Source organism: Drosophila suzukii, unplaced genomic scaffold (genome assembly GCF_043229965.1).
Source record: "Drosophila suzukii unplaced genomic scaffold, CBGP_Dsuzu_IsoJpt1.0 scf_4, whole genome shotgun sequence".
NCBI lineage: Eukaryota > Metazoa > Arthropoda > Insecta > Diptera > Drosophilidae > Drosophila > Drosophila suzukii.
The window spans coordinates 3,823,334-3,836,249 of record NW_027255927.1 but is presented as its reverse complement, the minus strand read 5'-3'; the positions used below and the strand labels follow the sequence as shown (position 1 = coordinate 3,836,249).

Sequence of the window (12,916 nt, the reverse complement as noted above, 5' to 3'; positions counted from 1 at the left end):
AACAAAACAGCTACATCCGCTAAAAACAACTAAAATTAACAACAAAAACAGCTACAACTGCTAAAAACAGGTAAATTAAACAACAAAAACAGCTACAACTGCTAAAATAACAACTAAAATCAACAACAAAAACAGGTAAAAGCAACAAAAACAACGAAAACAACTACAAGAAGAAACAACTACAAATGGTCAATCCGGGAATGATGAAAGTACTCAAGGAGTTTAATGGTAACGCACCAAAACCTCTCTTAACAAAGACGAAGATGGAATCGGAGGTGTGCTACCCTATTCGACGTGCTCAACGTAAGAAAACCAGCTTTGGGATGGCCCTCACTCTTGAACTTGAAGAGTATATGCTGTACTTGCCGGAACGATACTCAACTTTAGAGGATTCAACAATTGATTATATAAAAGATAATCTTTTTTGTATTATTAAAAAGAAGGATAACAATCTCTATTTAGAATTAAATAAAGCTTAAAATGTTTTCATTTTTAATATTATTAATGTATCTATTTTGATAAATAAAAATAAAAATAAAGTTTTATAAAACTCAAACTCAAACCCTTTGTTATAAATATTTAAATTATAGTACATTTTTCCCAGTAGCACATGAGTATCAGAGAAAACGACAACAATGAAGCGTAAACTTTTAGAACAGTTGACGAAAAGTAGAAATTCATTAAAAAGAAAATTTAATGAATTGAAACAAATAAAAAATGAGAACGTATCAAATTTGGAGGAAACTTTTAAACCTATTACAGAACCTTTACATGAATTACTCACTGAAAATAAAAAATTGAATAATAAGGAATATATTAATGATACACATGATATTAAGACTAAGTTCAAGAAAGAGAATATAAGAGTACCTAAAAGTAAAAAAGAAAAAAGGGAACACGAGAGAGTAATCGAAAGTGATAGTGAGAGTGATGCCTATGTTGATGCTTTTTCACGACAGTCTCTTATAGATGAATCTGATGTTTCACAACAGTCTCTTATAGATGAATCCGATGTTTCACAACAACCTCACACAGATGATTTAAATGAAAGTGTATATGAAGAAACCGGGGTGAAGTACAATCTCAACATTAATCAGTTAAAGCAAGAAAAGATTTTAGACAATAGTTATGGACCAAGAGAAGAAAATAATATTTTAATGTTGGGTAATACAACACTTAAAATTAAAAAAAATTTGATGGAATTAGGAAGTGGAAATTTATGGACTCTATCACCAGGTCTATACTCTTTAATTTTTCATAATAGTCCTAAGGATTATACTAAGAACGATTTAGAATCATATGAAAACATTTTAATTGAAACAAGTGCTCACAAAAGAAACTATCAACCAGATGGTCAAGTAAAGGGGAATCGTTCTAAAAAATATTCTTCAATTATTAAACCATTAATATCATCTTCAGTAAATGAAGAACATACTGGTTCTGGGTATATGAGACTACAAAAAATACCACCAAACTATGTATATTGGGATAATGTTAATGAACTTGTTGAAAGATTGCAACTCTTAATGGCATCGAGAGCTGCTGGTAATAATAACCATACTAATGAAATTCTTTCAATAATAGAAGAATTGCGGGAAGCAAAAATAATATATTAATAAAATAGAAAACATTTTCTCATTTTGTTTAATAGTAAAATGTCTATTGACAAGTTTGGTCACTTTTCAAATGATAGAGATTTTTCCTTGCTTTTCAAAAGGGAAGTTGAGAGTCTTACAGGTATATATATAGACACTGATGGTCACATAAATGTTCAGAAAAAAAGAATTAAAAACTCTTCAAAACCAATAAACGGAAATGATTTGGCTATTAAATTGTATGTTGATGATAAAATTAATGAAGCGAAATCACATCAAATGGAAACTATAACTAAATCATTTCAACTACGAAATAAAAGAGTATCAGAGCTGGAAAGTAAAGTAATAAAAATGATAACTCAAATGGAGTATATACATAATTCAATAAAAGAGTTTGTTGATAAATTGGAAAATTTTAACAAATTCATAAACCAACATTTAAAAAAACCTCCACCAATCATTCGTTCTGATCAGACACAAATAGATGGAATAATACTTCGGAAAAGTCCATTTGCACATCGTGTAAACGAAGAAGAAGTTTTAACAATTAATGTGGATCATACATAAATATACCACTCTTTCATTATTTATTTTATAATTAAAATGTCAGTTGATAAGTTTGGTTGTTTTTTAAATGAGAAAGAGTACTCAAGAGATATAACAAAAGGTCTAGAAAAATTTCAAAGTATACTTAATAGTTATGATGGACATTTAAATGTTCAGAGGAAACGATTTAAAAATTCCCTACCCCCCATTCATGAAAATGATATTGCAACAAAGATTTATATTGATGATGAAATAAGAAAAGTAGTACAGAATACATCTAATGGAATTTCTAAGCAACCGCAGAAACAACAAATCTTTAGATTAAGACCTCGAATCAATAATATTGAGGGAAAAGTGAGTGAAATTTCTAAAAAATTGGAATTTCTCATGAAAACTTTTAATAAGGTAGTGGAGGATATAAATGAAATAGAAAGTAACATTTTCAATTATATAATTGCACCAACCTCAGTTTTAAAAGGTGAAACTGAATCTTTAGAGAAGAAACCATTTATACCAGATAAAATAAAGCTATGAGTAAACGAGATATTGTAAATGAGTTACATCGCCCATCATTCAAGAATTTCCCAAGACGTAGAGTTATAGTAAAGGGTATTAATGATTTATGGCAGGCTGATTTGGTTGAAATGGGGGCATATGCATCATCAAATAAGGGGTATAGGTATTTGTTAACAGTAATAGATACATTTTCTAAATATGGATGGGGTGAAGCAATAAAATCAAAAAATGCAGATTAAGTTACAAAAGCAATGGAAAAAATAATGAAATCTGGTCGTGGAGTACCAAAGAATTTACAAACAGATAATGGAAATGAATTCTATAATAAACAATTTAGAGAATTGATGAAAAGATATGAAATTAATCATTACTCAACATTTAGTACTCTTAAAGCATCTATTGTGGAACGTTTTAATAGAACAATAAAAGAACTTATGTGGCGTGAGTTTAGTTTTAATGGAAAATATACTTGGCTTCAAATATACAAAGAGTTGATTAATAATTATAATAACAGGAAGCATAGAACGATTAAAATGAAGCCTATTGACGTCAATGCTAAAAATGAAAAACAGATTTTGATGAGATCATACAATCATCTAAAAATATTTACAAATGGGGACTTTAAAGAGGGGGATCATGTACGAATAAGTAAATATAAACATGTCTTTGAAAAAGGCTATACCCCAAACTGGAGAACGGAAATTTTTCGAATTCGGAAAGTACAAAATACATCCCGCACCACATATTTACTTGAGGACTTGAAGGGTGATCCAGTACAAGGCGGTTTCTATAAACAAGAAATTAAAAAAACAAAATTCCCTAATACTTATCTTGTTGAAAAGATTGTGAAACAAAAAGGTGATTATGTGCTTGTGCGTTGGCTAGGCTTTTCAAAATCAGAAGATAGTTGGATTCATAAAAACGAAATTCTATAAAGAACAAGTGGAAGCATAGAACAATTAAAATGTAGGCATTGACGTCAATGCGTGAAAATAAATTATGTTTCCTCTTCACAAGCACGCAATTCCTATTTATAAACGGAACGGAACTTGATTATGAGCTTGTGCGTTGGCTAGACTAAAAGAGTATATACAGATAAGAATTTTGGGTGGAACTTGATTATGTGCTTGTGCGTTGGGTAGGCCTTTCAAAATCAGAAGATAGTTGGATTCATAAAAAGAAATTCTATAAAGAACAATAAAAATGTAGACATTGACGTCAATGCGTGAAATAAATTATGTTTCTTCACAATCACGCAATTCCTATTTATAAAGTGTGAAGAAAAGCATGTACAGATAAGAATTTGAACAGAACGTTACATATTTATATATACAAATCTGGAGGGTATAAAGGCGGAAGAATTTCAAAAAGTGTTCAGTTTCCATCTATTCGTTCACGCAACTCAATTTCGGATCGTTTGCTTATTCATTCGATAGTTCGTTTGTTCGATTGTTAAAAAAAAAAAACAAAATCAAAATTAAAATGACGGTTTTTATAATATGTTTTGTGATACTTTCCCTCTTTAATCCGATGGTGAAAATGGTACCACTCCCCAATGAAATGACTTTAATTGAAAACCCATCGACTTCCAATAATTCGATTGGGTTATTTATCAATGTTCCAAAACTAAAAAAAATCATTAAAATTGACTTAAAATTTGAGATCCTAGAGGACAGTCATATTTTTATGGATCTCATAAACAAGACAAGTGATGAAAGTGAGAAACCAAACTTAAAAAGTGAACTCGATACTAAAATATTTAATGCTATTAATGGTAGCATTAATGAAAAAGACTTAACAACAAGTACAAGTGCAAGTACAGTTGAAGAAGAAGAAATATCTACATCAACATCTACTACAACTACATCTACCTCAACTACAACAAGTGCAACTACACCTACAATGAGAAGGGGAATTCTGGAGGAAGAGGAAAAGGAAGAAACAACAACTACAACAGCAGCAACTACATTAAAAAAAGAACTTCTGGAAGAAGATACAACAAAAACAGCTACATCAACAACTACAACCCCAACCAATCTTTTTGATTTTAATAGCGAAAATGAAAGTGTTGATCACATAGAAAATAAGAACATAGGAGAAGAAAAATCAGAAAAAATTGATATGGGTATAATTGATAGTGAGAGAGAATTTGAAAACGTAAGTCGAGCACCAACATTTAGTAATACGTCACAAGAATTAGTGTTGGGAATCAGTGATAGTGATACAGAATTTGAAAGTGTAAGTCGGGTTCCAATAAAAAGGAACACTACTCATAAATTAAAAAGCACTGAAAACATACACAACTCTCAAATCGAATTCACAAAGAGAGGTATAATTGAGAATTTTAAGCAAAAATTAGTTGAAAATGAAAGGAGAATAGGAGGGCATATGGATTTGGGAAGAAGGGGTCTAAACAGATTCTTTACCATCCAATACAAAACTGCTACAGTAGGAGTTAAATGTCATTACAATAATATATATAGAAGAACACATTCTAGGCGAAGTTTAAGTAAATCTAAGCGTATGAATTTAAAATATTTATCTAATCGCCACCGCCATCAAAAATCTAAACGCAATACTAATACCCCCTTAGCAACTTTAAGAATAAATTGTTTTGAATTTGCAGAAGTTTTATCCCAAACAGTAATTAATGCAGAGAGACGAAAAGATAGGATTGTCTATGAAAAAATATCAAAGGATGCTGATTTTCTCTCCAAACAAGAGAGTAAAAGAGAAGAGATAGAAGAAGAAGAAACAGGTTATCTTAGTGATGGTCCACAAATCCAAGAAATTGTAATAGAGGAAGCAGAAAGAATTAATGGGATATATTTAAGAAAGAGAAACTTAGCAGCTCAAATGATGGTTGAATATTTAAATAAAAAAGAAAGTCAGATTAGCACAGATAAAATATCAATTAACGATATTAACGATTTCAAAATAACTAATAGTGATATTATAACATAATCTGATTGAGTAGGGAAATATGTTTGTTTTTACAGAATATAAAAATAGAAGATGAAAATAATAATTCGAGTAAATTAAAAAAAGGTGAGTTTAATATATATATATATATATATATAATTTTATATACTAATATATATATATATATATATTTTCAGAACTCCAAAACATAAATAAAAAAGTTGAAAATAATATTTCGGATGGAGCTCAAAAAGGTTGGTTAAATACATATAAAACAAGGAAGAACGCTATAGTCGAGTACCTCGACTATCAGATACCCGTTACTCAAAGGGAAATGGAGATATGCAAGCAGCAAAGCGAAATTAAAATGCGCCACCTACCGGCGGTAGACAGATTTAAGCGTTATGGGCGTTAGAGTGGGCGTGGCAAAATTATTTTTGGATCAATCGATAGGTATTGACGACACCAATACATTTCAGTTAAAATTTTTTATCTAGCATGCAAATTGTGGGCGTCACAGGTTTTCGCGGTTTGTGGGCGTTCAAGTGGGCGTGGCAAACTTTTTTTTAGGTCAATCGATAGGTATTGATGAGAACAATACTTTTCAGTTAAAATTTTCTATCTAGCATCAAAACTGTAGGAGTTACAGTTTTGGGCGGTTTGAGGGCGTTAGAGTGGGCGTGGCAGTCTACTGAAACAAACTTGCGCTGCGTAAGAAGCTCAGGAATCTGTACGCCAAATCTCAATAGCCTAGCTCTCATAGTTTCCGAGATCTCAGCGTTCATCCGGACGGACAGACAGACGGACAGACGGACAGACGGTCAGACGGACAGACGGACAGACGGACAGACGGACAGACGGACATGGCTAGATCGACTCGGCTAGTGATCCTGATCACGAATATATATACTTTATGGGGTCGGAAACGCTTCCTTCTGCCTGTTACATACTTTCCGACGAATCTAGTATACCCTTTTACTCTACGAGTAACGGGTATAATAATATTTGTATATATATATATAGTAAAATATTTATATTTTCAGAACTCCAAAACATTAATAAAAAAGAGGATGGAAAATTTTCTCATAATTTGTATGGTGATGACGATGATGATGATGATGACCATGATACAATCCTTTATGATGATGAAAATCCGGAACCATGTATTCCAAGATCATCTAGTGAGGATGAAACTATTCTTGTTGAGGGTGGTATAGATAACTATGTTCAAACTATACCGTTTAATTTAGATGAAGATAATGATAAATACATTAAATCAATTCCTTTAAGTAATGATGACAATAAAGTATATAGATTACAGGGTGGTATAGATAACTATAAACAAACTGTACCACTAAATATAGAAGAAAGTAAACAAATTGAATGTAATTCAAAGAAAATATTGTAATTCTTCTGTTAAATTCAAATTTTCATGTTCTGTTAATTCTCATAAATTTTAACATTACCCTGTAAGTAAAAGCGATGTTTGTTCTGTTAAATAAAAATTTTATAATAATAATATTGTGAATTGTAATATTTGGTTTATACATTACCTTACATTTAACCCTTTAAATAAAAAAGCGTTGTTTGTTCTGTCTTATTTACAATTATAGAGTACATTTATTCATTTTTTTTACAATCTAGTAAATTTAATTCTAGTTCTGTATAAAACATTTCAAATTCACATTCATATATATTTTTGTGAAATTTTTCTATTTTATTCTCTTGATAATTATTTCTATTAGAACAATTCTCTATTTCTTTTATTCTTTGTTCATAAACATAAATATTTGAATCCATTTCATTAAGTTTATTTTCTAATCTTTTTTCATCTATTTTATAATGGCCATATTGTAGTGTATTAATTTTATTGTCTTGTATAAGAACCTTTGTGTCTTTATGACTGAGAACTACTTTTTTACATTTAATTGTTGATAAAAGATGATTTTTAGATCTAATCATTGACATAGAGCCTACCACTTCCTCTTCCGAAAACAAACATTTTTTAAAACTATTAAAAGTTAATTGATCTATTGCACTTCTTTTAACACCCTTTGATTTTTTCACTGTTTTTTCAGAGCTGTCATTACTATTAGATGTTTTAAAGGCATACATTTTTGATCTCAAACCAACAAATTCAGTCATAGGTCTTCCATTGAGTTCATCTTTAAAAAAACCCAACCTTTTTTTATTAGCTTTAGGAAAATTATAGAGATTAAGTAATTCATCAGAATAATCTGATGTATCAAACTTCATCTCAACATCATTCTGAATATCTTTATAAAAATCTTCAGTGTTAATGGTATATATAAAAGAATCTGTATCCATATAATTTAATTGAACATTTTCATTGTATTTAGGTTTGATATAATTATAATGAAAATCATACATTTTCCATTTCGATAAATCTAATACAGCAAAACCTAAATATAAAGGTTTGTTGTACAACACTTTTAATCTTTTCATTTGAAAGGCAAAGAAGTTTTCTGAAAACTGTTTGACACTATGGAAGTTTGACTTTGAAATAAGAGATCTACCGCAATGCCTTTTTGGACCAGAAGAATCGGATGGTGAAGCACTTTCCCATTCAGTAATTAATTTAATATTAACGCGCTTATCGACATTTTCCATCGTTTTACCGTAGACAGCATTATTTAAAAGTTTAAAAAAATCCTTTTCAAATGTATTTTTTGCATTAGTTCTATGGAATGTATTTAAATCAATATATGTTTTTAGCCAAGGTTTCTGAAAGAAGCGAAGACCTCTATGAATTTTTGTTAGAATTAATCCATTTTCTATACACTGTTGAAGATTTTTATAATGAATTATATATTTTTTTAATTAATTAATTAATTTTTTTATTTTGTCTGACTTTGTTGGTAACTGATTATTACAACAAAATGGAAGGTCATTATGTTTATCGTGCAATTTTAAAGGATATTTTAAATCTACCTTAAAAATGTATCCATATTCACTATCATCTGCAATCTCAGCAATGTTAATACTATCAAGTTCCCCCCTTGAAATCCATTCAAAACCTCCATATGGTAAAGATTGTGACATAGCCCAACCATATAAATTATTTGCATCCAAATAAATGAAATATGATGATTTTTGAGTACTATCAAAATTCTCAACATATTTATTATTTTCTTTAGCATATCTACATGTACATTGAACTAAGCCACCACGAATACCACTTTGAATAAATTTATACTGATCTATATCAGTTAATAAATCTAATTCAATTTTAGTACATTTTAACATAGCTTCCCATGATAATCCTGGTGTAGTGAAAAAATGTGCTGGATCAAGTGAGTAAATTTTACTACAAAGTCTTAGAAAGTTTTCAAAGACATCAGACATTAATAAAACATCTGTTTTTAAATATAATTCTAAATAATCTTTAAGATTATTACAAGAAAACTCATTCCATACCTTTTGTGCGTGAGTATAATTTTCAACTGAACATTCATTTTCGGTTAAGGAACTATAGAAAGCTTCTCTAGGAGGTAATTTACTTTCTTTTAATTTCTCAACTGAATCTAAATATTCATATGGAAATACACCCTTTCGTCGTATTAAGTTGAAATAATTTTCATTAGGGAAAAATGATCTTGCTATACACATTTGTTCACTATCTAGATTTGAAGCTAATGTATCTAAAGCAGAAGGCATAAATCGAAACGAGTCTAGAAAACGGATTACAAAGTTATCACCATTACTTAAAGTTATAATTTTTGAAATTTATATATATTGTTCCTTATTTAATGGAATTACCTTTATTTCACCAGGTATGACTGCCAAATCTTTAATAAATAGATGGCAATCATACCTGGTGAAATTGTGGAAGAAAACAGGAATAAATTTTGGAACTGTATATTTTAAATTACACTCATTATGTGCTGCCCCCCTAAATTTTCCTGTGAAGTGACAGTGATCCCTAACTCTATCCAATAAAAGAGGAGTGTTGCATATATGACAATTATTAGATTTTTGGAAATCATCTTCTTCAACATCTGACATTATTAAAGAAACAGATTTTGAAATATAGTTTTCATATATAAAACTTAAATTTTCTATTAGTGATAACAGGAAATTCATTCCCGAGTTAAATACAGTTTCTAAGACAAACTTATCTAAACTGTTATCATGTGCAAATTAAGTTTCTCACTAGTGAATTGATTAAAAAAATTTATTTTTATTTTTTACAATCACTTATTCACTATTACAATTTTACAATAGGTCGAACTTATTTAATTCACTGCTCTTGTATTTATTCTCGAATATTTGTTCTGCTCGATTCGGATCTCAAAAACGGACTGCCTGCTCTCTAGTTCAATGATCAATAATCAAACCTCGGCTTAAGAGATTTTATCCCCAAAAATTGATAAAGAGAATGACTCAAGAGAGTCGGAAAATAGGATGATGCAATTTGCCAATTAAATTCGAAGTCCAATCTTGGCCGGAAATTGGTGTTTACATTAGCGGAGTTTAGGGACCGCTTTGGGGATCTTTTTGTTTACGTTAGCGGACTCGGGACTCGCTTTGGGGATCTTTTGTTTACGTTAGCGGACTCAGGGCTCGCTTGGGTCTCCGATTGTTTACAATATCGGTTTGGATGTTTACAGCATCCGTTTGATTCGGACTGCGTGAAATTGATCTGGGTGGGAATGATTTGGAGGCCTGCTTGGCAGAAATAGCTGACCACGGATTTATCTCGGGTCTGTCAGAGTTCTTTGGAAATTAGCTCTCGGCTCAAAGTTGTTTATAAATTGGGTAAGAGCCCCTAAATAATGTGTCATATAACTCCCCCCATTCTAAATTGAATCGTCCCGATTCATTGGAACTGTTGGGTATATTGAATGTAATTGATTGGTTAATTCGACAATGATATTTTCTTCTAGGGTATTTTCATTGTCGGGTGTATTATTTATCTCAATATCGGAAATATTGCTTTCTGGTTCGATTTCTATACGAATTTGCCATGGTTTGAATATTAAAAATTTTCTGAATTTGATTATAATCATAATAATTAAATATATTAATGCTAATATGATTAATATTAACGTAATTGGTATTTGAGTTTGTTTAATTTGAATAAATGGATTTAGTACGTTAATATTATCAAATGAGAGTTCCGAATCATTAGATATAATATATTCGGATATTAAAAAATCTGTATATTTTCGAGCTGTGATGTATTCCAATATCTTATTGTCTACATTGGTGTAGGAAATATTATTAATTATAGAGGTGCCATTAAAAGTAATTAAATATGACCCATTTAAATGAGTGTCATTAACCGTATTTTCTCCATTTACAAAAATGGCTCCATCTTGGATTACATCTACTTTTTTATTTTTTTCTCTGATTTTGTTACAAAAAGATTTTTCTCCATTTAGTAATCTGGTGAAACAAGAACCTTCTGGGTTAAGTGTGCAATAATTGTTAAATATTTCTGTCTTAAAATTAGACATTACATAGTACTTATTTCTACATTTTGCGACGTGATTATCAATTAATAATTTTCCATCATCATGTGAAATGGATCTTGAATTGTAAACGTCACAGCGATCGGTAATAATAGGGTATTTTATGTAAATTATAATAAGATCTTGATGCAAAGCGATTTTAAATTCAGATATATCTAAAAGGTCTGTTATAACTACAGGTCTATTTTCGTGCTTATAAATTTCTTGTATATCGTCGTTGTTTAGAATTTTAGTATTAAATACATCGATTTTGGCGAGTGTAATTGTGTCCATTAAATTCATAAGATCGTAAGTAAGCAAACGCAGACGATATTTTCTAAGCGGAATTTCTTGATCTTTAAAGGCTGTTTTGAATTCTTCAGATAAAGATTTTATCTCTTTAAATATTTTAGAATTAATAACGTATTGATCGTTATTATTTTGTATTAAATCATCGATTTTATTTTGAACAGTTATGAAATCATCATGATCTGGTGTTCCCGCTATCCATTTCCAAATAGTGCCTATTTCATTAATGCCTCTTTTCGATCTACTGGGTATAATTTGGGAGATAAGTATTTGGATAATTTTTAAATCGTGGGATATTTCCCAAAGAAAATTGTTGCTGTCGTGACTCTTCAGAAATTCTGTTTCAAGATTAATTATATCTCTATAAAGACTTATATTAGTTATATGAAATAAATCTGCGTATGATTCATAAATAAGAACATCTTTGGTATCCTTGTAAAGAAGGAAATCATGGTTCGTGTAATCCATAATTTCGGATTTGGTTGTAGCTACCAGCAGTAATAAGTACATTATTGAAATCATTATCTGTAATTTGAAACAAATTATTTTATATTATCTTTATGAATCGTACGGTTTCTGTTATTTACAATATAATAACTTTATTAGGGAGATTTTCCTTAACTACTTGTTTTTTATATCTAGAATTTAGCTTGTTTCTTTTCCCATGTTTCTTTTCGTAAATTACCTCTCCTACGTGATAATTCTTATTTTGTCTATCTTTATTGTGGGAATGCAACATTTTCTCTTGAGCTTGTTGCAATAATTTAGGCATATCTTCGTGTTTGATTTTATTAAATAGTATGTCAAAAGGTCGTTGGTTGGTTATTGAGTGAATTGTTAAATTATATTTTTGTGCTGCTTTAATAATAATTTCGGAATAGTCAACTAAATTAAGCTCATCTTTAATGCAGCGAGCAATTTCTGTTAAAGTAGAGTGTGCCCTTTCTATTTGTCCGTTGGACGTACTATGTCGAGGATCTGCAAAGAATAGAGATATCCCATTTCTTTGAGCAAAGGATTTGAATTGGGATGAAGAGAAACTTGGTTCGTTATCTATCATCAAAGATTTGGCTAATGGAAATTGTTGTAAAATTTCTGAAACTTTATTTTCTATATTTAGTTTGTTAGGGATTTCTTTTACGACCAAATATTTCGAATAGGAATCTATACAAGTAATGAATATAAGATTTTGGGCGTAATATATGTCAAGATGCAAATTTTCACCTTCTCTTTCTGGAATAGGCGCTTGACCGATAGGAATCTGTACTGGGTGTCTGTTGTATTTGTTTTGATTGCAGATTGTGCAATTCTTTATAAATTCCTTAAGCTTTTTGTATAAATTAGGCCAATAATAGAGTCTAGTTATTTGCTTATAATTTTCATCAAGCCCTCTATGAGCTCTACAATGAGTTTCTGTGATAATCACGGATCTGTCTTCAGCGTCTTCGACATCCTGGACAAATGTCTTAGTGTATAAAAATGTATTTATAAAATTGTCTTTAAGTGGTTTTTGAATTCTATATAAATCTTCTAGAGTACAGTGAACTCCTATTG

The 12,916-nt window shown here is 30.1% G+C and overlaps 1 long non-coding RNA gene across 1 annotated transcript; it reads left to right on the top strand.

Annotated features, from left to right (window-relative positions):
* The first annotated feature begins 2,434 nt into the window (after positions 1–2,434).
* On the top strand, positions 2,435–7,092 carry LOC136117652 (uncharacterized). Its single transcript, XR_010655222.2, has 4 exons — positions 2,435–4,814; positions 5,657–5,705; positions 5,777–5,833; positions 6,623–7,092. It is a non-coding gene; the product is annotated as an uncharacterized lncRNA (long non-coding RNA).
* The last annotated feature ends 5,824 nt before the right edge of the window (positions 7,093–12,916 follow it).